The sequence below is a fragment of the Haliaeetus albicilla genome, chromosome 1, assembly GCF_947461875.1.
Source record: "Haliaeetus albicilla chromosome 1, bHalAlb1.1, whole genome shotgun sequence".
NCBI lineage: Eukaryota > Metazoa > Chordata > Aves > Accipitriformes > Accipitridae > Haliaeetus > Haliaeetus albicilla.
In genome coordinates this window covers 15,373,632-15,396,508 of record NC_091483.1, presented here as the reverse complement: position 1 = coordinate 15,396,508, position 22,877 = coordinate 15,373,632, and the positions used below count along the sequence as shown (strand labels likewise).

The following is a 22,877-nucleotide window of genomic DNA, read 5'->3' as shown; positions in this document are numbered from 1 at the left end:
AGTGAAATCTTTTAATATGAGGCACTAAAAAGACTCCTTTTCTATTGTAATTGTAAGAGGTGGATGTGTAATGCACAATTAAGACGGAGAAAGTCTTGTGGGAAATAAGCTCTTATTGTATTTTGACAGTTTTTCATGTACCATCAGGTTTTTGTATTGTTTGTTTGTTTATAAACCATGATCTTAGCATATTATAGCAATGCTAGTAAGATGCACTGAACCTAGGGTGCACATTTCTGTTACAAAAATGGCTCAAACACATGAAAATGGGTATAAAAGTCTAGGTGCTAAATGGGACTTGGTATCTTGTGTATTTACTGCTGTGCAAACGGAGCATTAAGCAGAAGGCATCAACACTTTGGTATTGTACAGTGTTTCTATTACAGCAGTAACATCACTGCTCTGCCTGGATTTTGTTTGCTTTGTGTATGTGTAAATGGCTAAAGAAAACAGGTATTAGTAGAACTGAGTTTTATAGGATGAAATTACTTTCACTGCTATAGTGACATAGTTTTGGAATAAATCTCTTTAATGGGTTATTCCAGTTTATACTGTAAATGAGAACAGAATTTGGTACACAGAGTAGGAGATACTGCATTTGACGTTCAGAATAACGTCAGTCTGCTATTTTTATAGTTTTAAAAATATACTTTAAATTGATGAGAAGATCTTTATTTTTTCAAATTAATAATCTAAAAGTTGGAGTGTGTATGAGAAGCACTTTTTTGCTTTAGCCAAGTAAGTGTGTGGCATTGGTTTTCTTGTTTGTTTGTTTGCTCCCCCCCTCCAGAAGGCAGCTATAGAGCTACACTGTATCTGGAATTTCTGTGTTACTGTCTGTTGTAACACACAATTCGCATGGCTTTTGTGGAATGGCGATGTGGCGTAGCCTCACTGTGTTAGCTGGAAATGATAAAGATGACAATGTTACCTCTGTGGGCGAAGTTGATCGTAAAGTAAACTTTCCTGGAGACCTGCACAACAGCTCTTTCCACAGGAGCAGTGTGATCAGGCTTACCAGGTGGTGATCCTGTGATTATACCTTGGCATAAAGATAAGAGTATGTAATTGATGAAGAAACACTGGGTTAAAGAAAAAATACATTGAAATAAGCATTCTCAGTTTAGACCTGCTATTGAGGAATAGTTTAATTTGACCTGTAGTTTCTATACAAGCAGATGCTTAGCCTGCATTAATCACGTTTTCACTTGGTGAATCTACATTAAACATTTTTCCAAATGAATCATATCTGATGATTGTTTAGCCACTGAGTTAAAAATATATGTATAACATTCTTAATTGTTGTATCTAGGAATTTTTTTTTTGGCTTTCGTACTGTTGGTGTCAGATAGCTTTAAGTTTTGGTATCTTGTTTCAGCTGGCTAGTGTAGTCTTTTCCTTCTAGGAATTCATAGCTTCCACGTAATACAAACAGAAGTGGTGGCTGCTATTCTTATGGAAGTTGTTTTGGTTTTGGGTACCTCAGGTGCTGATAGTTGGAAGCTTGGAATGTATGAGTATAGCCTACACTAGATGGCAGTGTAAAATATGAAGAAGCCTTAAGACATTTGGAATTCTTAACAAACCCAGTAGAAGCTGCCACACTTATGGCTCAGTTCATAGACAAGCATATTTTTACTGTATGTACTCCTGTTAAGTATGAGGTCCCTTATTTTTCATGATCTAATTTTGTCTTGAGTTTACATTGTTTGAGTAAGAGAGTATGTTTGGGCAGTTACTGTAAGATAGCAGGCATACTGTAAATTCAGCCTACAGTTTAATCTTGGTTAGCTGGCTTGTGTTTGTAGTTATTTATTGGTTAGGAAAACCACATGTATTTTTGAAAATGTTATTTGAGATATATATTTTAGAACTGTAGCACAAAAGCTATCAACTGATAAAACAACAATGGGTGAGATGTCATTTTAATATATTATAGCTGTATGATGGCCATTTATCATTTACATAGGATGATCTGGTATGTTTATGTCGTTTTTTTAAAATAAAATAAGTTAAACTGTACATGATCTCTAGAGCAAATTACTGATGTTAAATTGCATGTACTGTTACAGTTTATTGTCTGTCCCTTACAGAAAGTGTCTGTGTGTGTGAAGTGATATATAGCAATCCAGTTGCCGTGATGTCACTCTTTTTAAAGACGGTATCATGCATGAGCTTCATAAAGCTCAAATGCATCTTAATGTATTCAAGCACTGCAAGGGTGCTTCAGTGAGAATGGGAGTTAGGATGGCTGTTTGTGAGCAAAGTACATCCTTTGTTAGTATACCTTTGAGTGCTTTCAAAGTTTTTCTTTAGCAGTGTCTGATTATACAAAAATTCTGATCAAGGTGGAGAAAATAACATTTACAAGAAACCTTGAAATCAGTTTCTGTACCATCAGGATGTGATAGTCTAGAGATAGATTTCCCTACTAAAGCATAAAAAGCAAGAGGGGTTAGAGGACCCAGCCTATAAAGGTTGTGCATGTAGTTGTTGAACTGCTTTGTTATATATTTGCAAGTGAAATTAGAAAGCAGTTTGATGTAACACCGTGAAAGCTTTAAGTTTTTATAAATTGGATTTTCTTTCTCTGACAAAAATGAAAAGCCTGGTCACAATAGCTTCTTTGGAGCTGCATAGTGGAAAAAGCAAAGCTATCCACATGCTGGGATTATTAAATGTACTCAGGCTGTCAAAATATACATGTAAATATATGTAGTACTTTGCACTAAAATTGATCAGTAATCAGTCTGGTGGTAAATTAGGAAGACTGTACATGCTTAAGATATACGTCATGACATGCTGAATTTGTTTGAGGAAAGAATATCGCACAAAATCCCAACTTCTGGTAATGTCTCCTTTTAAGCAGAAGATACAAAAGTACTATAAAATAGTAGGAGTGTTTAGCGAGGAAATAACACTTCCCTTTCTTTGCTTTTCTGCTACTACTAGAATGCTTTTCACAGAAGAAAATGTTAGGTACCACTGATACCTGTAATATCAGTATTTTGAAGATAATGTGAAAGATTTAACAGCAGAAAATGTAGATGTCCCAGTAAACCTATGCTTGGAGACATACTGGATGTGTGCATATGGCTGTTTGAGGGACACAGTAAGTAGTGTCCCTCTATGTTTATGTAGTCTTTTGAAAATTCAGCTTTAACTTCTATCACTCATAGACTGCAACAATGGAAGCCTTGTGTAAATTCTCCTTGGCAGCTCACAATCTTAGTTGTTGCTTGAAGTCCAAGTGTAAATTCAGATACCATGTCTCAGTTCAGATCTTTTTGGTTCGGCATTCACACATAATTTTTTTGTTTGTTCTGTTTTGATTGGCATTCTTAATTGAATGGCAAACTGTGGTAACCTTGCACAAAAGAAAAAACATGTTAAACACCAGTTTATTCCAAAAAATGATTGTGGATGCCCATATTAATGTGAATAGGGGTTGTCCTACAATTTGCAGCTGAAGACTGATCTAAAGATGTGTGGGAACCTGACAGAGCAGGTCCCTGACAAAAATGTACTGTGAGAAGTGACTGACTGAGTCACAGGGTGAAAGGAATACAGACACCGAGGCAAGATTAAATGGCAGTTTATTTCAGACCCATATAAAAAGTATTCCAGAAATAAACTGTCTGATCTGGTGTCCAATGCTCTCACTTCCAATCATGATCATGGGGAAACTGAAATCCCTTTGCCCAGTTTGGGACTGTGTTTCATAAAGGCTGAAGAGCCTTGATTTGTGCAGATGTGACGATATCAGTCTTACTTTCTTTTCTTCCCACCCCCCAGCCTGGAGGTTGGTCACCCAATTTCTTGATATTTACGTTCTGGGCTAGCACATGGCTATTGTTTGTGGTCTACCAGCTTGTTCTCTGAAACTTTACTCCTGAGAATGGGTCTTGTGGCTCTCTAAGTGTTTGGGACGCTTCTGAGTATATCATGCCCACAGCAGGCTGTGTCATCAAAGATGCATTAGACTACCAAAGTAACCCTCTGTGCTTACTGTTCTTGGTAATATGATGTTACAAGGAAGGTAAAAACTTTATTTACTTTTTTGCACACGTAGGAGAAAAATTCCTCTGTTTCCATTACCACAGGTCGTTCAGTTGCCAGTTGCAGATACAGCTTTCTTGTCTGTTACCTGTGGTCATGGATGCAAATTGGAGGAATTACTGATGCTGATCTTGGAAACAAGGTGATGAGTCCCAGATTAAGCAAATCAAGGAGAGCCTCCGGAGCTCCTGGGAACAAGTCACTTCTTACCTGAACAGTGGGGACAAAGGGAAGCTAACCCTTCTGGAGTCACCTACTTTTCTAGTACAGCCAAACCTTGCAGTCTTCTTCCAGGTGGTAGCATTTGTTGCCTATCATATTTAAATAAATCTGATGTTCCACTAAGAAACATGCTACAATTGTTTCCATGTTACTGTAGGAAGTATAATTCCATTTATAACAATTATTTAAAATACCTAATTCAGCACTTGCTCAACTTGTTGAACAGCTTGCTAATGAGGTGTCCTAGAGTTATCTATGAATATTTATGAAGATCTATATCAACAAGAGAACACAGAAAAACTGTACTCTTTTTCAAAAGAAAAATTATGGTTATTCATTTTCAGTGCACTAAAATTACCTTAGTAATCAATTTTGGTATGTTACAATAGAATGACATGCTTGGGCATTTTGCCTGAAGCAGTGATCTATTTTTTTTTCTCCTCTGTCTGATCTAGTTCATCAAAACAACATAGTGAAGGTAAAGTGGAATTTTACCTGAGGTTTGTGGCTACCTCTTTTTGTAAATACAAAAATAATGAATAGCTTTGTCCTCATGAACTGTTCCAGTTGGGGGGGGGGGGGTGTGTGTGGAACCAAAACTCCCCAAAACATATGCACCTTTTGCCTATTTTAAATAAAATACTGGTGAAGATCTAGCCCATGTCTGTGGGAACTGTGTTCTTGTCAGATACTTCCTAAGTACTGAAAAACATCAGCTTTGAGAATCTATTTTTGTGTTCTGAAAGAGCAATGTCTCCCACTATAGTTTGAAGGTTAAGGTAGAAATATTTTTATGAAAATTGAATTACGAAGTGCAAGAATGTTGAAAACATAGCAGAAGATATATCTACAAGCAATTTTATAAGACAATACCAGCCTGTCAGTTATGACTCTAGTTTTTCATTTCTGTATTTGGAGCAGTGTTGCAGCTTTACGTCCAGATGATTTGTTAGTTCAGCTGTAGTAAATAATTCAAAAGAGCCTTTGTTGGATAGTCAGCAATGTCACGTGTCTCTTACCTCTCCTAAATGATGGGAGCAGATTCTGACCCCATTTACAGTGCTGTAAGTTTACTGAAGCTCAAGAAAGCCCTCTGTAAGATCTTGGGTTTTATTTTCTAAAAAAGTTTTCTTTGCTTAATTTATAAACTCCATGTTAAAAATTATTAGTAACGTAGCCCCTCTTGTGTTGATTCTGGAAATGAATGGAAGGGACAGGATAGTCAGAGACACGGAAGTGCTGGCATCTTGGAAGGAAGTGTAGGTCCCATCTTGAAAGCACTCATTGGGCTGAGGCTCAGACATGCATTTTGGTCAAATGTACTGATACCTTGAACAAGCAAGGTAAGATGTGCCTCTGTTAGAATGGCAGTGAGAAACTGGAGGAGAGCTAGTGTCTGCAGAGCAGTGAACCTTTGGGGAGTCCTAAAAACATCAGGGCTAGTAGAAATTTTCCTAGCAGATGGGAAACGAAGGAATATGCCATGAACAGTCTCAGTGTTGCAGCTTTCCTGAATCATTTAACAATGAAGTTAAGTCTTTGTGTGCTTGGCCACTTTCCATCTTACCTCAAAGGTTGTTTTGTCCCTGTTTATGTTTAGAGAACTTCTGTGTATATGAGGAGACGACGAGTTGGCTGCCTCCTTAATGTTCGCATGTGAGACTGACTCCCTTTATGAGGCAGGAATGCAACAGGGTGCATTTGGGTCACAGAGAACATCAGAATCTTCAGTGTCTTTAATTTGGATTTGTGAGTATCTTGATGAAACATTTCTGGTTCTCTTTTACTATTTGTATTAGCCACGGTAACGTGCCCTGGTCTTTGTCTTCTGTGTTGTTTATACAATGCGAAGCACAGAAATCAGACTTTCCTATCTATTTCCTGGTTTCCTTTTTCTTTTGCCTGCCTGGCATGATGTCCTGGCCTCGCAAGGTCTCTAATGCCTCCTTTCTAGACATCCTATGGTAAGCTTCAGATCTAGACACCCTATGGTAAGCTTTTACCATCTGCAGGGACCTTGTCGGGCTTGAGAAAAGTGGGCCAAGGGGAACCTCATGGAGTTCAAAGAGACCAGGTACTGCACCCGAGTCAGGGCAATTACTGATATCAGTACAGACTGGGTGGTGAACTGATTGAGAACAGCCCTGCTGAGAAGGACACGGGGATACTGCTGGATGAAAAATGAGAAATGAGCTGGGAATATGCACTTGCAGCCCAAAAAGCAGGTTGTATTCTGGTCTGCATCAAAAGCAGCAAGGCCAGCAGGTCATGGGAGGTGTTTCTCTCCCTCTACTTCACTCTTGTGAGACCCTGCCTGGAGTACTGCGTCCAGTTCTGGAGTCCTCAGAACAGGAAAGATGTGGACCTGTTGGAGCGGGTCCAGAGGATGGCCACAAAAATGATCAGAGGGATGAAATACCTCTCCTGTGAGGACAGGCTGAGAGAGTTGGGGTTGTTCAGCCTGGAGAAGGCTCCAGGGAGACCTTATTGCAGCCTTTCAACATTTACAAGAAGGGGGCTTATAACAAAGATGGAGACAGACTTTTTACCAGGGCCTGTAGTGACAGGACAAGGGGTAGTGTTTTTAAACTGAAAGAGGGTAGATATAGATTGGACATAAGGAAGAAATTACGTACAATGAGGGTGGTGGGAGACTGGAGCAGGTTGCCCAGAGAAGTTGTGTGGAAGCCCCATCATTCAAAATGTTCAAGGCCAGATTGGACAGGATTTTGAGCAACCTGATCTAGTGAAAGATGTCCCTGCCCATGGTAGGGGATTTGCAACTAGATGATCTTTAAAGGTCCCTCCCAACCCAAACCATTTGGTAATTTTAGTGATCAGGATTTGCCTTTCAAACTGTCCCATAGTGTTAGTCTTGATGGTTATTTGGGAGATAAAAAGATTTGAGTTTTTTCTAATTTGTTCATAATAACAAGTTTAGTTATTTCAATTCTTAATGAAGATGTAATTTAAGTTTTGTATGTAGAACTACTGTTGGTCAAGCAGACTTTGAGCTAAAGTAAATTCTGTTCTCACATACTGTTAAGCAGTCAGTTTTTTGTTTTTTTTAATGAAAGGTGCATATAGCTTTTTTTTGGAACTTAATGAGAAGTGTTCAGTATGCCTGTGTTCATTAATGAAGAAAACTTGTAAAGTCTCTGACATACTAGAGTTAACTTGTCCTTCTATTACAGTCAGTGATACTGTTTTTTGCTCTTTCTTCATGCATGGTTATCTTTCAGCTTGTTCTGTTTCTGTCCAAATAGTGGTGTTCCCATCCTAGCCCTGTGAAGGATATCCATAGCTTTCAGACCTAGTTCTTATCGTATCCAGACTACTAACAGAATTGGACAGTGTAAGCCAGGACCTAACATTGACGTGGGAGATGCATGTAACTTGCCATGTTCTTCTCAGAGTTTTCTGCATCTGACAGATGATGCAACCAAACGAGTAAACAAAATTCAGATCTTGTAATATCTGTAGGTAGCAGGTGTCTGTATAGGACATGGACTGCAGTGACTCAGGTAACTGAAAATATATAAAATAATTTATACTAGATTTAAAATAAACACTGCCTTTTGTCCATCAACTTAAGTCATTGTATGGGAAGAAGGGGACACAAAGTGTAAGTAAGTTCATAAGATTGAACCGAGAAAGATAGACAGGGAGTTCTTTTTGTTTGCTATGCCACACACACAAAAAAGAAATGCCTTAAAAGAATTACCAGGCAAGGAGGAGATAATTAAACCATCAAACACAGGGAATTTCACGGCCATTGTGGGTAAACAACTCTGGCTGCTCCAGGCAAGGGACCAACTTAATTAAAAAAAAAATAAAAAAATCTAATTTAGTTAACCCATTTATCAAAGAAATATGTTGGAAAACCATTAGTTTTCTACAGACATTAACACTTTGGCTATAAGTGCAACATTTTAGAAAGGGAACTTTCTAGATTTTCTTTGGCATTACTTTAAAAATGTACAAATAGCATGGTGTGCAAAAGTTTTTTTTTTTTTTTTATCCTAACTACCTGATATTTCATTCCTTTTTTTATCATAAAATATTTAATTTTCATTTTCTAAATAAGGAGAAAGCTGAGATCTGTAGCAGGAATTGCATTTTCTTCTGTTTATTGGAAGATAAATACCCGATGACCTTTCTGCTAGTATTTACTGTGTACTCCACAGGTATAAAACTACTTCTTAGTTGGTCTTGATGATACATAGCTAATTAAAGTTTGTTTTTTCTCACTTCTACCAATGAATCTGATATGGCTTTTTCTTTGAGAAAAATGTATTTTTTTATCTCATTTATGGATAATGGTAGTTTTAATGATACATGGACTATTAGAAAATATGCTTAGGTATTCAAAAATCAAGGAAAATAACCCCAAACAAACCTCTTCTGTATTAATTTCTTTATCTAGTAACAGAAGCCAGTGGAGATTTTTTTATAATTTTTTAATTACTCAAAGAATTCATTCAAAGAATGAATAGTAAGCAAGCCAACGTACAGTCTGGGAAAGTATTAAAAAAAAAAGTGTTGGTCCATAATAAAGATATAAATAACTTTCCAGTTGACAGAATAAAGGCAGATGGACATTTGAGAATCACAAAGTTAACGTATATTAGCATAACAGAGCAAATTCCAAATCACACAGAAAATCCATTGTTGTTTAAGAAACATTACATAAGCAGCAGCGCCATATTGGAGTAGGAGATGAATTTAGACAACTGAAGCCAACAATTTTGAAGCTTGAAGAAGCTCTGGTTTGTATTCTGTGTCATTGGGAATGAATGGGTCTTCAGTATTAGGCAATGTAAGAAAGAAAAGACCAATTTTTTTTTTGAAGGGAGGAAATGTGGAGAGGTTTTTTAATCTACAATACAAAAATCTGAGAATATTTTTTTGCCATGTTTCCCTCGGTTACTGTGTTGAGAGAGATTTCTTCTCCCAAAGGTGAAAGTGTTACAAAATTAGTGTGAATCCAATTTGTTCTGCTAACTCCTGTGGCATCCGGTCTCCTCAAAACTGTACTGGGAATAGGAGCTTTAATCAGCAGACAAGTTAACCTGGACAGCTTTACTATGATTTTTATTCCTTAATTTATCCAGGGATTTGGCTAGGGGATTCAGAATGGTCCGTTAAATACCTGTCATTCTTCTTGTTACCAGTCTGCATGTCATAACCAGATAAAATAATACTGTATGTGGTTGGGATAACAGTATCAAGCCAGACATCCTCCTCCTGTAATTTACGCTTCAAAGTAAGTAAGGTTGAGGAATAAGAAGTGAGTGGATGAGAGCATCAATTGGGAAATTTGCTGCTCATGTGTTTTTTAAGGACAGGAAAGATAAGGGAGAAGAGGCAGGTGAGATCTCGAAGCTCTGTATACAGAGTGTAGTATCAGTAGGTATGATTCCAGGTCCAGGACTTCAACATTTTCAAAATATTCAAAGAAATTCATAGATAAATTATTAAAAATAATGTCTTGGTTTGGCCAATCATCACTCGTCTCGGGGTGAGCTTCAGCAGTACATCATCTGTGCAATCCAGCGAACACTATTTGCACCAGGTTAGGCAGCTTATGGTGGTGTGGATGCCATCTTGGCTTGCGCCTTGTCTGCCTTGTCTGTTACTGCACCACTGTGGCTACAGCATTACCAGCGGAACATACGAGCACATGGGAAGTGTATGGAAATGGTAATGGCTGGATTGCCCAGGGAAGGACTCAATTGCTCAAGTAAAAGTGAGTGTTTATGTGAGCTGGACTGTAACTAGAGCTGCTAAATCTAAAACTTTTAAATCGCCGTTAACTGAAAAATTCAGAATGAATCAATATAATACTTCCAAACTTCAGTTTGAAATAACATTTTTACTTGTACTTGGTTTCCTGAATTGTTACAGAGTACGTGATGTGGTATTTGCTAATAGCATTACTTTACAAATTACTGGCATTCTTACTGGTCTGTGTAGATGCATTAGTCACTGACTGTTTTACTGCAGTTGGGGAAAAAGCTAGAACTGAGTGCTCATGTGTAAATGTGTGAATGAATATAAAGCTCAGTGCCAGTAGGACAGCAAGGGAGAAAACACAGGCATGCCAGAGGTACCTGTGAAACCAAAAAGGAAGAAATCAGCGTTCTCATAAGAAGCTTCTACTGCTGTGCTTACACTAAATTAACAGTATGTAACAAGTTTTCCTGTTGTGTCTAGTTGTACTACTACCTTGTGCCTCTCTGACATCATCTTGGAAATGTTTTGAGTCAGAGCGTGTGCATGTGTATCTGTTCTAGCTCAGTGGGGCAGTGATTCTTGATAATAGCAACTAGATTCAACTTCAAATTCCTATTATTACATGGCATAGTTAACACATTTTTTGCAAGTAATTTTACAATCTTACTTTTAGTTGTGGATTTAATATTTAAAATGTGAGGATTCTTAATGTTAAGAGAATATTAAGGAACATGAATATTTAATTTGGTGTCATAAGAAATAGCTTACAGTCATTTTTTCAGATGAGATAGGTAAGATATCTCTCATAGTTCCTTTGGAATTTTGGTGCTTATTAATCGCTCTTTGCTTAAGGGATAAGGCATAAAAATCTTCCTTAGTAAGTGTCTGCCAGAAGTTACATTACATTGTAACTAAATAAACACTAAGTTGGAAGGAATTTAGATTAAGATCCATATTTGTAGATTTGTAAATTACCTTAATGCTGAGACACAAAGCTGAAAGTTCTCATCTGTGTCAGTACTACAGTAAACTCTAGGTTGGCACAATTCATGCTTCTGTGCTGGTCTGTCCCTGGCAGTTGGTATTTTACAGCTCTCGTCTTTAGTCACAGAAGGGCATAAGAAGAAGTAGGACGTAGTGGAAAAGTTGTCTCCCTAGATGTATGCTCGTAAGAATTTTCACTCTGCAGGGCACTTTGCTCATCATAGTTGATGACTTAACTGGAACAGAAGGTTCAGATCAGACCAAGAAATTAACCTTGATTAAGGTCTTCAGTTTTCAATCTGCATCCATATTAAAACCAGAACACGTTGGTGGTTTTATTAAAAGTCTTGCTGTGAGTTATGGTTTGATTTTTTTATTTTATTTTATTTTATTTTTTTTTTTAAGAAGAATTTTTGGCAAGATTTCTTCTGGTTCCCCTGTGCCTCTGCCCCCTGAGGTGCAGGGGCACTTTTGTTTGTGCCCTTAGCTGCTTACTAGCCCAGTTTCCTATTCTTCAGCTTAGTTGTAATGTGATATCATTAAGAATTATTTAATGATCTAGTTAAAACTATGTATTGCTGTATACCAAAATGATATGTTCAATATTTCTTCTCTTTGTTCTTTGTGTCTTTAAAAGTGGTAGTTTTCTGTCTTAACCTAAAATGTCATGTTATTCTGCACACTGAGTGCAAGAGGTTTAATTCTTTTCTTTTCAACACAGAAGTATAGAGTTTCGGGCTGGAAATTTTTTTTTTTAGTGAAATACATAAAACTCTTTAGGAGCATTTTAGGTACAGCCTTGTAGAGAATTTCTGCCTCTATATGGAAAAAAATTACTATGTTTATCTGGGAAAGATTTGGGAATAGAGTGTTTTTTCTAGAGAAAGCTTATGTTGGAAATGGTGGAAATCTAGCTTTGTGGGAAGACAGACTATGTAGTTCCTTTAATGGGAGCCAGGGATAATTGAAGTAAGAGGGTAGGTATGAAGGATCAGAATGAGAATATTGCAGTAAGGATGAAAAGGATGGGCACTGGTAGCCTGGAAAGCTGGAAGTGAAGTGACAGTCCTTTTGTTCATTTTGCTGTCTTCATTGTTTTCTTCCTCAGTTTTTCAGGCTGTTTTCCTGACAAATTCTATTAATTCAGTGATGAGAAAAAGAGGATGAAAGTTTGAAGTGTCGTTGTGGGTGTTGTTTTAGGAAATCAAATGAAAAGTAACAAAGTTTAGATGAACTGTCTCATTATATGTCTTGTCTCCTGGTTTTGGTGGTGATAGCAGGGCAGCTGCAAGTTGATTGCACAAACCTTTGGGCAGTTTGAGAAACTCTTAGACCAGAAAAATGAGAAATGACAGAAATGCTGGGAGAACAAGGGAAAAGATGACATTTCTGTATTTCTCCTAGTTTCTGCCTTTGTTTTTCTTTATAGAACTTAAGTGCAGCTTACTTCAGGGCATGACAGATAGCTGTTGGTTTTTTTTTTTTTCTTTAAAAAAAAAAAGCCCAAACAAAAAACCCTTCTCAATTGCATGTCAAAAGTAGTCCTTTGTTTTCAAATTACATTCCTATGCCTCTGTAGATATGACATTCAACTATAAAATAAAACATTTTAATATAGTTTATCAATAAAATGCAATTCATTTTGGATAGCCTACAAATAAATTACCTTGTGACTATCAAAAATCTTGTGCAGGCCATAATCAAAATCCTAATTAAAAAAAAAAAATCCAGTTACCCTTTTCCATTTGAAGAGAATGGGGAGTGATTGTAATTTTTCAATCCAACACGGGAATAAGTAATCTTAATAAAGCAATCTTAATCTGTAAAACTAAGACTGATTTCTTGTCCTACTGGGACAGGATGACTGGTTACGAGGCACTTGCATAGTAGTAATGTTTAGTGGTATATAATTTGTTAGATGGAGAGAAAGCTTTATTCTATAAACAGATGAAAATTTGATTGTGAGAGAATATCAGAAGACTTGGAAATGTGAGTTGTAGATAGGCATGAAATAAAAGATAATCTAATGGTAGTGACTAACTTGCACTTTTTTTTTGCTAAAGACAGTTATCTTCTTAAATGAAGGTTGGTTGCCATGTTTTCCCCCACTCTAGGTGGACCTTACTGGAAGGTGGACCGTACTGGATCCACCTAGTCTGGGTCCAGTAACCCAGTGCCACGAGAAAGTGATAACAAGTTCTTATTTGTGATAGTTTCTCTTCTTTTGGCACTTCTTACCACTGACAGAAAAAGACAGAAGATCATGCAAAGCCTTTCCAGGTAGTATTGAGTTCCACCATATGAAATAAGAGTGATAGGAGTATTCTGTAATTAGTTGATACAGGACAGCAGTGTATTTATTGCCCTGGATGACTTGTCACCCGATACAGTTTCCTGAATGCTGTAACTGAAATGCATAATTTGATTAAAAAAAAAAAAAGTAGTTAAATTTATCTCAAGTGCAGTGCTGAGTGGGAATCTGTATGTATCTGCCAGCAGCCACTGGTGAACTGGTAGTCTTTATTCCTTGAAGCATAATTTAGCAGACCCAACAAAGGAAGGGGGCAGAATTGGTACCATGGGATTGAATCCCCTGATGACATAAAAAGAGGCAAATTATACTTTTCTGGGCCAATGATCTAGGGATCAAAACTTAACTGTTTTTTTTTTAACCTCTTTACTATGGTTTTCTTCCTTTAGTTTTAATATGCAAATTACCAGTCAAATATATTAATTGTTTTATCAGCGTCCATGAAAATGAAATAAAATGGGAGAGAATGCAGCTGTCAGTGGGAGCTGTGCTCATTTAATGACTGTAAAATTTGACCTCAAGCTAGGCCTCCTTTTATTTCCTTTCCTACGGATAAGGGATTTGATGGAAGCGTTTTGGTATGATAGCATTTCAAAATTTTGACATATATTTAAATAGATATGGACTGTGTGCTTGAATCTGTACTTAGCCTTTCACTTAACCTGAAGACTTATAAATGCAAACAAAATAAATGAACAAACCATTCAGTAAAATCATCTTGAGTGATGCCTGCCATGTAAGAAAAACAGCAAACTGACTGCCAGAGTGTATCAGACCTAAAGGAGACAACCTCAGCTCTGGCCAGGTATGGCAAAGAGTTGTAGTAAAACATGGTTACTGCAAAGTAGGCATTAGGACATAAGCTATCCTTTCTGTATTTTTTGTATTTTAAATGCTCTGGTTTAGAATAAATAGATAGCATAAATGCTGCTGATATGTCTTAAGACGTATGAAATGTCCTAGAACAATGTCCCCCACCTCTGATACATGGCAGCTGGTGACACAGCTGTCTTCTGTGACAAGTCAGTCTGGCACTGCTGTAGGCAGAGCAGGGTTACTGAGAAACCTGAGATATGTTTTGTCTTCAGGGCTTTTTTTTCAGTTAACTAAATAGATGTCCCAGCACTGATCATCATTTCCAGGGTGCAAGATCTGAAGTACAGTACTGGATTTTGGGACAGTGGAAGATTAAACTTACATTTCTGTCTTCAGGCTCAATTGGGATTGCTCTAATTTATGTCAGTTTTGAGCTGATGCCTCACAGTCTCTGTGCTGTTCAGATTAGTCCAAGCATAAGGTGCTTTGGGTAAATTGCTTCCCTCATGCTCACATTGGCTTCCAGCACCTCTCTCCCTGGGGTGAAGGGGGATTGTTGTGGTTTAACCCCAGCCAGCAACTAAGCACCATGCAGCTGCTCACTCGCTTCCCCCCACCCCTCCAGTGGGATAGGGGAGAGAATCAGGGAAAGAAAAGAAGTAAAACTCGTGAGTTGAGATAAGAACAGTTTAATAGGACAGAAAGGAAGAAAATAATAATTATAATAACAACAGTAATAAAATGCCAATAATAATAAAAAGATTGGAATATACAAAAGAAGTGGTGCACAATGCAATTGCTCACCACTCGCCGACGGATTCCCAGTTAGTTCCCAAGCAGCAATCCCCCCAGGCCAACTTTCCCCAGTTTATATACTGGACATGATATTACATGGTATGGAATATCCCTTTTGCCAGTTTGGGTCAGCTGTCCTGGCTGTGTCTCCTCCCAACTTCTTGTGCCCCACCAGCCTTCTTGCTGGCTAGGCATGAGAAGCTGAAAAATCCTTGACTTTGTATAGATTCTACTTAGCAACAACTGAAAGCGTCAGTGTGTTATCAACATTCTTCTCATACTGAACCCCAAACACAGCACTGTACCAGCTGCTAGGAAGAAAATTAACTCTATCACAGCCAAAACCAGGACAGGGATGTAGAACCATTTTGTTGCTGAGGAGGTGAAGGTTTAGTTTACTACCAGCCACATTATGGCTTCTTTTAAGGATTAGCCCAGAATAGAGAAGGGAAATATTCAATTTACATATTAATGCCCTCCTTTCCCCTTCTTTTCAAAATGGTTCCAAACACTTTGCAACCAGGTACTTGAGCTATATGTTGGTAGGTGTCAGTTTTTCTGTTGCTGGATTTCTGTTTATTTATCTTTACTATGTTGGGGTGGAATGCAGCAGACATGAAGCACAACTAAGTAGCCACCATTAAGGACAAAGGGAAGAATAGTATCTATCTGAAACTGTGTAAGAAATTCTAGGTACGTACCTTGGAGTTAGTCAGATTTTGCCCAGGATGCTATAATTAATGCCCTTAATGAAAGGCAGTTCTTCATTGCTTAGACTCTTAACACCAGCTGTCATGCGTATGTTCATCCCAGTGTCAGAGGGTGCTGTGCCACTATGAAACTATCAATTTTTCACTTTTTCTTTTGAGCTGTAGGTACCCAGAAGCCCTTTCTACCTTGGCACAGTGATGAGTCCATGAAAGCTCTTTGACTGCGTGCATTGTGTGTATGTATTTTTAATCTCCTTACTGCTGAGAATACATAATACACAATTCAATACACTCCCCAGATTTTGCTGCAGCAGTGGAAGAATACTTAACTCATAATTTTAGTTTTAATTATTTTTTGAAATGTAAGTGAAATTGTAGCTCACCTCAGCATGAATATTCTATTGAGAATGTGAATTTAACTAGGAAATGTTCTCAAAATTAAACTTCCACTTTTCCTTTAGATGGAATCTTTTAATAAAATTTGACTGATTCTCCACAGTGGTTTTTTTTGTGTTCTCTATCAATAATACTTAGATATAAGATTTTTTTTTCTGAAGAAAATTTCAGCAAGTTGATCAGTTGTTGCTTTCTGCTCCATTATCCATTCAGCTTAGCTTGATTTGTCTTGGTAGCAGCAGCAGAATGTGAGGAGCAGAAAAATAAATTGCTGGTTCTGCATGTCTCCTGACCAGAAGTGTTTGTTAGTTAGCTATTCCATTCTTCTTATCCTTCCAGTCAGGGCAGTCTGTACAGAAATGAATTTCTTCATCAAAATGAGAGAACATACCACTTATAGTGCCATTTTCATCCTGGAAATGGAAAATTACTTTTCCTCTGGAAGGCACAAGCATTCAGACACATCTAATGTCTTTGTGACTCTTTAAGGAAATGAATAAATCAAGCTGTCAGGCCTATAATCTCTGTCCAAGAACTGTGATTCTTCCAAGGCTCAACGTGTAGAACCAGAATTTTGTCCCTTTGAAATGAAAGTCCTGTGAGTAAGCAGAGGTCACTGTTTCACAATTCATTAAGTATATCATACACCTTTCTAATATGTCTGAAACATTTGCTCTACAAATACACCGTGCATTGGCCGATTGAATGCAAAGACTGAGGTAGGATTTAAGGGGTTTTTTTCTTTCTTTTCCTAGTTAGCCAAACTGTGTACGGTGGAAAACTATGGTGTAAGAGAAGCGAAAGCGGATTGAAGTTGTACAGTCATTGATCAAGTGACCAGTCATTGAAAGGCAAAGCATTTGCAGGATCACAGCAGTCAAGTCCATCTAGCTGTGATTTCCAGGGCCTGTTTTATCTACCAAGGTTTTGAGGAATACAGAGCTACCTTGTGAAGACTTCTGGTGAGGAATGACTTATTTCATTGTCAATAGGATGACACCAGTCTATAGTTAGCCATGTCTAGTCTGTAATCAGACTCAGTGGGACAGATTACGTGCTCTCACAAAAGGAACATGACTGTAGAAGATTGGCAGGAGAAAACAGCATAGATACTGAAGCAGCTAGATTTAGATAATCAGTACTCCAGGTGGGCAGAGAGATTTGTTTGTTTCTGAATGCTTTGCTTAAATTTTAGGCTAAGAAATAAAACTGTGCCATTCTCTAGATATTGCACTGAGTCCTTTCAGATGTTAGGAAATTGTTTATTTGCATACATTTATCTGCTTGATTATGTGTTGGGTTTTTTTTTTTTTTATTTGCTTAATGGTAGTGATCAACTATGCTATTACAAGAATTAATCCCATCAGGAGCAGTCTTGCAAGTATGGAAAACCATAACCTTCAGGGATTATGATTCATCCATGTTTAAAAGGAACATTCAGGCATTAAACCCAAGTTTTATTACTGAACATCATGAGATCCCTGCCCCCTGACTTAGTACAGGGGAATGGGAAACAAGAGTAGAAAGCAGATGATGAGCTCTGCTGTATCTTGCCGAAGTGCTGGGGAAATTATTGTCCTTACTGCTTTGTTGTGTTGTTAGTGCTGGGCAGCAGAAGCAAATGATGTTCCAGCTTTTCAGCTGTCACTAGTCTCAGCCAGGTGTTCTAGTTTATTTTGATACCAGTGCTCATTTGTGTTGATAGCAGATGTTGAGGATCAGCATCTTTACTTTTGTCCCTCTTGCTGTGGGGGTGGTGCCTTCTGCAAGTAGGGAGGAGTGGCAACTAGGAGTACTACAATTTAACACTGTTATTGCTGAATTCAATAAAGCCTGTTTGAGGGGGAGAGAGTAAGCTTTGTAGAAAATAAAAATCTCAGGGAAGAGGGAAAAAGCAGAAGCAGTCAACACAAATTTCTTGAAGTCAGTGTCTTGACACACTAAGCTCAGGTAAGGTAGTTGGGTATAATTGTTTTCCCTTTAAAAGTAATTCTTGACTATTATGTTTTGAGTCATACTACTGTTCTTTATGAGCCAGGACCAGTCTGAGTACAAAAAAGGGAAGCTTTGAAAGGTATCTAAAAGCTGTTTGGCCGTACTGAGCAATCATCACTGGAATATAGGCTTTATATCATGTAGCAGCCTAAAGAGAACTATGGCAAATATGTGCTGTCTCTATCGGTGTGGTCTCCTATTGCATGAAAAATCTGCTGGTTTAGTTGAAGCTAGCTCTAAAAAGACTGTTAATAGTGTTAATGTAAATTCTTCATCAGTATAAATCCTTTTAAATAATTGTAGGTGTCCACTGCGGCATCATGTTAGATTTTTGTTAGATGTTTCTGGTCACAGAGTGCCTGGTAGCTTTGTGTTTCCCCCATGCCTTTTTCTTTTTTTTCTTTTTTTTTTTTTTTCTTCCTTATTCCACACAAACCAGAAAGCCCAACAACAATAGCCCCCACAATATGCAGGTTTTGGTCCTATCTACATCTACAGAGATCTGCTGTGAAAGAAATCTTGAGTTATCTATACCTTACTTATTGATGAGTCTCCTAAGTTAGAAAGTATGCATTTGTACTTTGTATATTTGTAAATAACTCCTCCATTATCTCTATTCTTTTATTTTTCCTAGCAGCTCTTTGGTTTTGTGACCCTGTGAGAGTACTGAATTAATATCTTTCCTTACCTATTATTTTATTTTGGGACTAGCTCGTTGTCTTCTCTTCAATAGGAGAACTTGATACCTTAGTATTTCCTGTCCTCTGAGGATATACCATTCTCTTATCCTCTATAGGCTGCAGTAGAAATTACTGTAATACATACAAAACCTGCTAAAGTGATTAGGAAGTCTAAAGGTTTTACCAATAATCCTCATTAGTTTCCATTTAAGGATACACATCTAGACTCCAGACTTTCTCCCTTTGGCACAAGGGCCATTTGTGGTTGAATAGGTTGCTCAGTGTTTTTTTTAAAATGTATACAATTTGTAATAAGCAAGTTATACGTTGGTACAAGTTGGTTCCTATTGTGTTTGAAAAAATACAGATGCAATCAGGCATACTGAGAGTTACCTGCTGTCTAATCCCAGGCTAAATCCAGAATGATTTTTTCAGTCATTCATCTAATACTACCCAGAAGTCCTATCAGTGAGTTGGTCTCTTAATCCCAGATGGATTAATTTAGATATCACATGTGTTTATATATCCCGCTAATCCTTTATATGATCAATCCTATTTTAGGTTTTCAGTAAATAATTTTTCCTTTAACCCCATCAATTCATGCATGTAGCTTCTTTACTGGTTGTCATTTGACCTTTTTGTACGTACATCAGTGAACTAGATCTGAGTACGTAACAGCTCTGGATAGAGAACTAGTAGCAGTTTGAGCATAATGTCTGAGTGGAACTTCCATCTTTTTATAATTTTTGTGAAGTATAGGTTGCCAAGTTTGTCTTCCAAGTAATCCCAAAGTTGCAAATAGATTAGAATAAAAGTTAATTGAAAACTAAAAAAAGTAATCGATAAGAAAGAAAAGATAGTAAAAGACAGACCAGAATTTTGCTGACCTGTGTATTGTAAATATAGCCAGTATGTGGGATGTCAAGCTGCACTTAATACTGAGATGCTTAAAAATGACAAGAAGCAAGATTGCTAGTAAGAAGTTAGGTAAGCATATATATACATGTGTGTGTGTTCAAGCAGATGTGGTAAGTCTAAGCTCTGTCATTTGCTGAAAAATAATTTGGAAACCAAATGTAAATTATTTACAGTGGAATTATTATTTTAGCTTTAGAAAAAGTCTAGTGTGCATCAAAGCAGTTCTTCTTGTTTTACTAGACTTGTCTGATTATATGTTATAGGCAAGTTATTCAGACTTTGTCAGGGTGAAGTACCTGTGGCTTACATTATGCCTGAAATTAAATAACTGCTAGAAAAGTAAGGTTGAGTAGACAAGAAGTCGGGTTAGGTTGATGCTTGCAGTATGGCCAGACTTCCTTGAGGGAGTGAGCTGATGGCCATGCAATGCCCTGGCAGGATTTATGTTGTGCCCTTTCAGCAGATGTGGTAGAAGCTGTGTTCCCTTTTGTGTTTTTAGCAGTTTCTGCATTTCTGTATTGCTGATGAGTGAAGTGGTGACAGAGCTGCATTTCAAATGTATAAAGATGACTGGCTTTTCTTTTTCTTTCTGTAAAATGGGTGAGGTTCTGTTCTGTGAATAGTTGGGTAGCTCTTAGATGCTATGAAGTAGTGGAGATAATACACATTGTCATTTTTAGTACTTCAAAAGGTGCAGTTGTAACTTTGGTTTTAGTGTTTTAAGCTTCTGTGATACAGCCTGGAACCAGAGAGCAGGCTCAGTATTTTAAATAACCTGGCTCAAAGCTTTTTGATAAAGGTATCTGCATATATTTAGCTTTCCAGCAAGAATATGGGGCTTAATCTGGGGGAATGCTAAAGTAATTCGGTATATATAAACTTTGGATTCAGTACCAGAATACATTTGGTATTGAATCCATGTGGTGTTTTGGTAGTGTTCCTGTTTGCATCTTCTCTGTATGTAAAGCCAAGTGCTGGTAAAACCAAACTTGTACTGTTACGGTTATGTGCAACCGCATCTTTACTTGCCTTCCCCCATTTTTTTAACAAATCATATAGCAGCAGAAAAAAGAAAAGTATACCAACTACTGCTCTGTCTGTTTTTCCACAGTGATAATATGATGAGGAGTTTAAGGGAAAAGATTCCAAGGAGATATGCTGTTTTTCTTTAAAAGTCATATATTGTTATTACAAACTATGTAACTGAGATTGAGAGGGGCATGTAAAATGAGGAAAAATATTCATATTTACTTCAAGTATGTGTGAATAACATTTATTCCTCTTAATGAAAACATGAAGACTAAATATCTTCAGAAAACACATGCTAAAAAGTTTTGCTGTTCTTTTCATAGAAGAAAGTACTATCATTTTACAAAGAGGCCCAATAAAATTAGTGTTCCATCATAACTTTCTGAACTTTAAGCAAAGCATCTGGTAAATAGTATAATCTCAAAGAATTTTTAGTGTTACATGGACTGGTTAGAAATCTGTCTTAAGGATCCAGAACAGAGTTGTTATATTAACTTTTTCTGTTCTATGCCATGAGAAACTGTAACTTTTTGTCTTTGCTGCTTATATTCTGCATGTTTTTTCATTTCACATTCTCTTTCGGTAGAGTAGAGCTTGTTTTTTCTATCAATATCTCCTAGTGACAGACAGTGCTATCTATTGTTTTTTTTATTCTAAATTGCTTCTGACTTCATTTTACATGTGGGGAGTATGGAGGTACAGATTTGTGGCTACTGCTTTCACACTTTGTCATCATTTTCTTTATTGTTGCTTAAGAAAAGTGACAAGCTGCCATTTGAGATTTTGAGCTTTCTTACTATGGTAGTACCATTGCAGCTCTAAGTTAAGACTGCATTGTTTTGCTGTGAATATAGAACTAAAGTGTCTCATACTTTTCAGTGACTAAAGCCCATTTCCAGTTTGAATGTTTTCTAACTTCAGATTCTAGTAGGATATTTGGATTTTTGATATCTAGAGGAGTATGTTTAGTAACTTCTAAAAAGAGAATATTTAGAAGTAAACCTGCCTTGTATTTTCCTGTGAGATTTTTTTTTTTCTTCTCCTTAATAATGGTTAGAAAATGAGTCACTAGAAGCCTCAGGTAACCCATAGTGGTGAAGGTAATAACCTATTTTACTTTGGAAGGTGGGGAGGGTGAAAGAACTGTTAAGTTGCAGTGAGCCTCTTTTCCAAGCCTGCTAACCTATTTGTTTAATGCCTTGCTTTGTCATGGGTAGACCAGAAGCATACAGGCTGGAGGTAACATAAAACTTTGACATACTGGAGGAATGGAGAGATGGGGATATGTACAAATGTAAGTTTAGGTATGTGCTGGACAAAATGCTGAATCCACTTCAGTAAAACATGTCTATTCAGTATACCAGTAGAAGCTTGTAGCTCTAAAAAATAAGGCTGAAGAGAAATCTGCCTGATGGAGGATAATTAGATATCTATGTTTGTGACTCTGCAGACAGTAGAACTAATGAAGGTTTCTTTTGGAAGTCCAGTGGGCTGAAGAAGCTGCTTGATTGTGTGGAGGCTCACTTGGGACTGAAGAGAACTCTCACAGGCCTTGGAAGGAGATGTAGCAGGATAACAAAGTCATGGATTACTCAAGGCGTGGTCCTACAGAAAGGTTTTGGAAACTTTGACCATTTAAAATGCATCTACTGGAAGAGGAATCTTTTAAAAGATGAGCTCAAACTGTAATCCCCAGAGAAACAGCTTGCTGGCACTGAGAATTTGTGCCATTGCTGAAGAAGAAGTTCAGAGTGAGAAGTGTGATAGATTTACATAATGCCTATGATTTTTTTTTTCTTTAAAGCATATGTGAAGAGAGGTAGGAAACCCGGATATCACAGCTGATAAAGCAGTGTAACTGTACAGAACAGTGGACAATTATTAGAATAAAAGTGCAATAAATATTTATGAGAATAGTAAAGTAATGTAACTAGTGGTTATGACTATGCCAGCTTTGTATGCAGTTAAGGTTGTATTAGCTGGAGTGCAAACAAAGCTGAAAGACTTCTGTGCAAATACTAGAAGGTTGGGGTATAAAATGGAATAAATGGAATTGCAGAATATTAAACTGGCTATCACAGCAATAAGATAGTAGCATAGCAGTTTTGACAAAACATGAATATTGTAGGATACAACCTCTTCAGAAAAGCTAGAAATAGAGGTTATTGAATAGCACCATAATACAGGATGCCTTGCTCTGAAAGTTTAGAGACAATGTAGGTGAAA

The 22,877-nt window shown here is 37.3% G+C and overlaps 1 protein-coding gene across 9 annotated transcripts in view; it reads left to right on the top strand.

The window, feature by feature from the left end:
* The window catches only part of INPP4B (inositol polyphosphate-4-phosphatase type II B), a 339,117-nt gene that overhangs the window by 5,799 nt on the left and 310,441 nt on the right, over positions 1-22,877 (top strand). For 5 of the 9 annotated variants that reach the window (XM_069779819.1, XM_069779787.1, XM_069779811.1 and 2 more), the window contains exon 2: positions 5,882-6,030. The exons of the other annotated variants lie outside the window; for them this stretch is intronic. The gene's annotated coding sequence lies outside the window, so the exon portion shown is untranslated. The remainder of the gene's footprint in view (positions 1-5,881; positions 6,031-22,877) is intronic. 9 annotated transcript variants of the gene reach the window in all.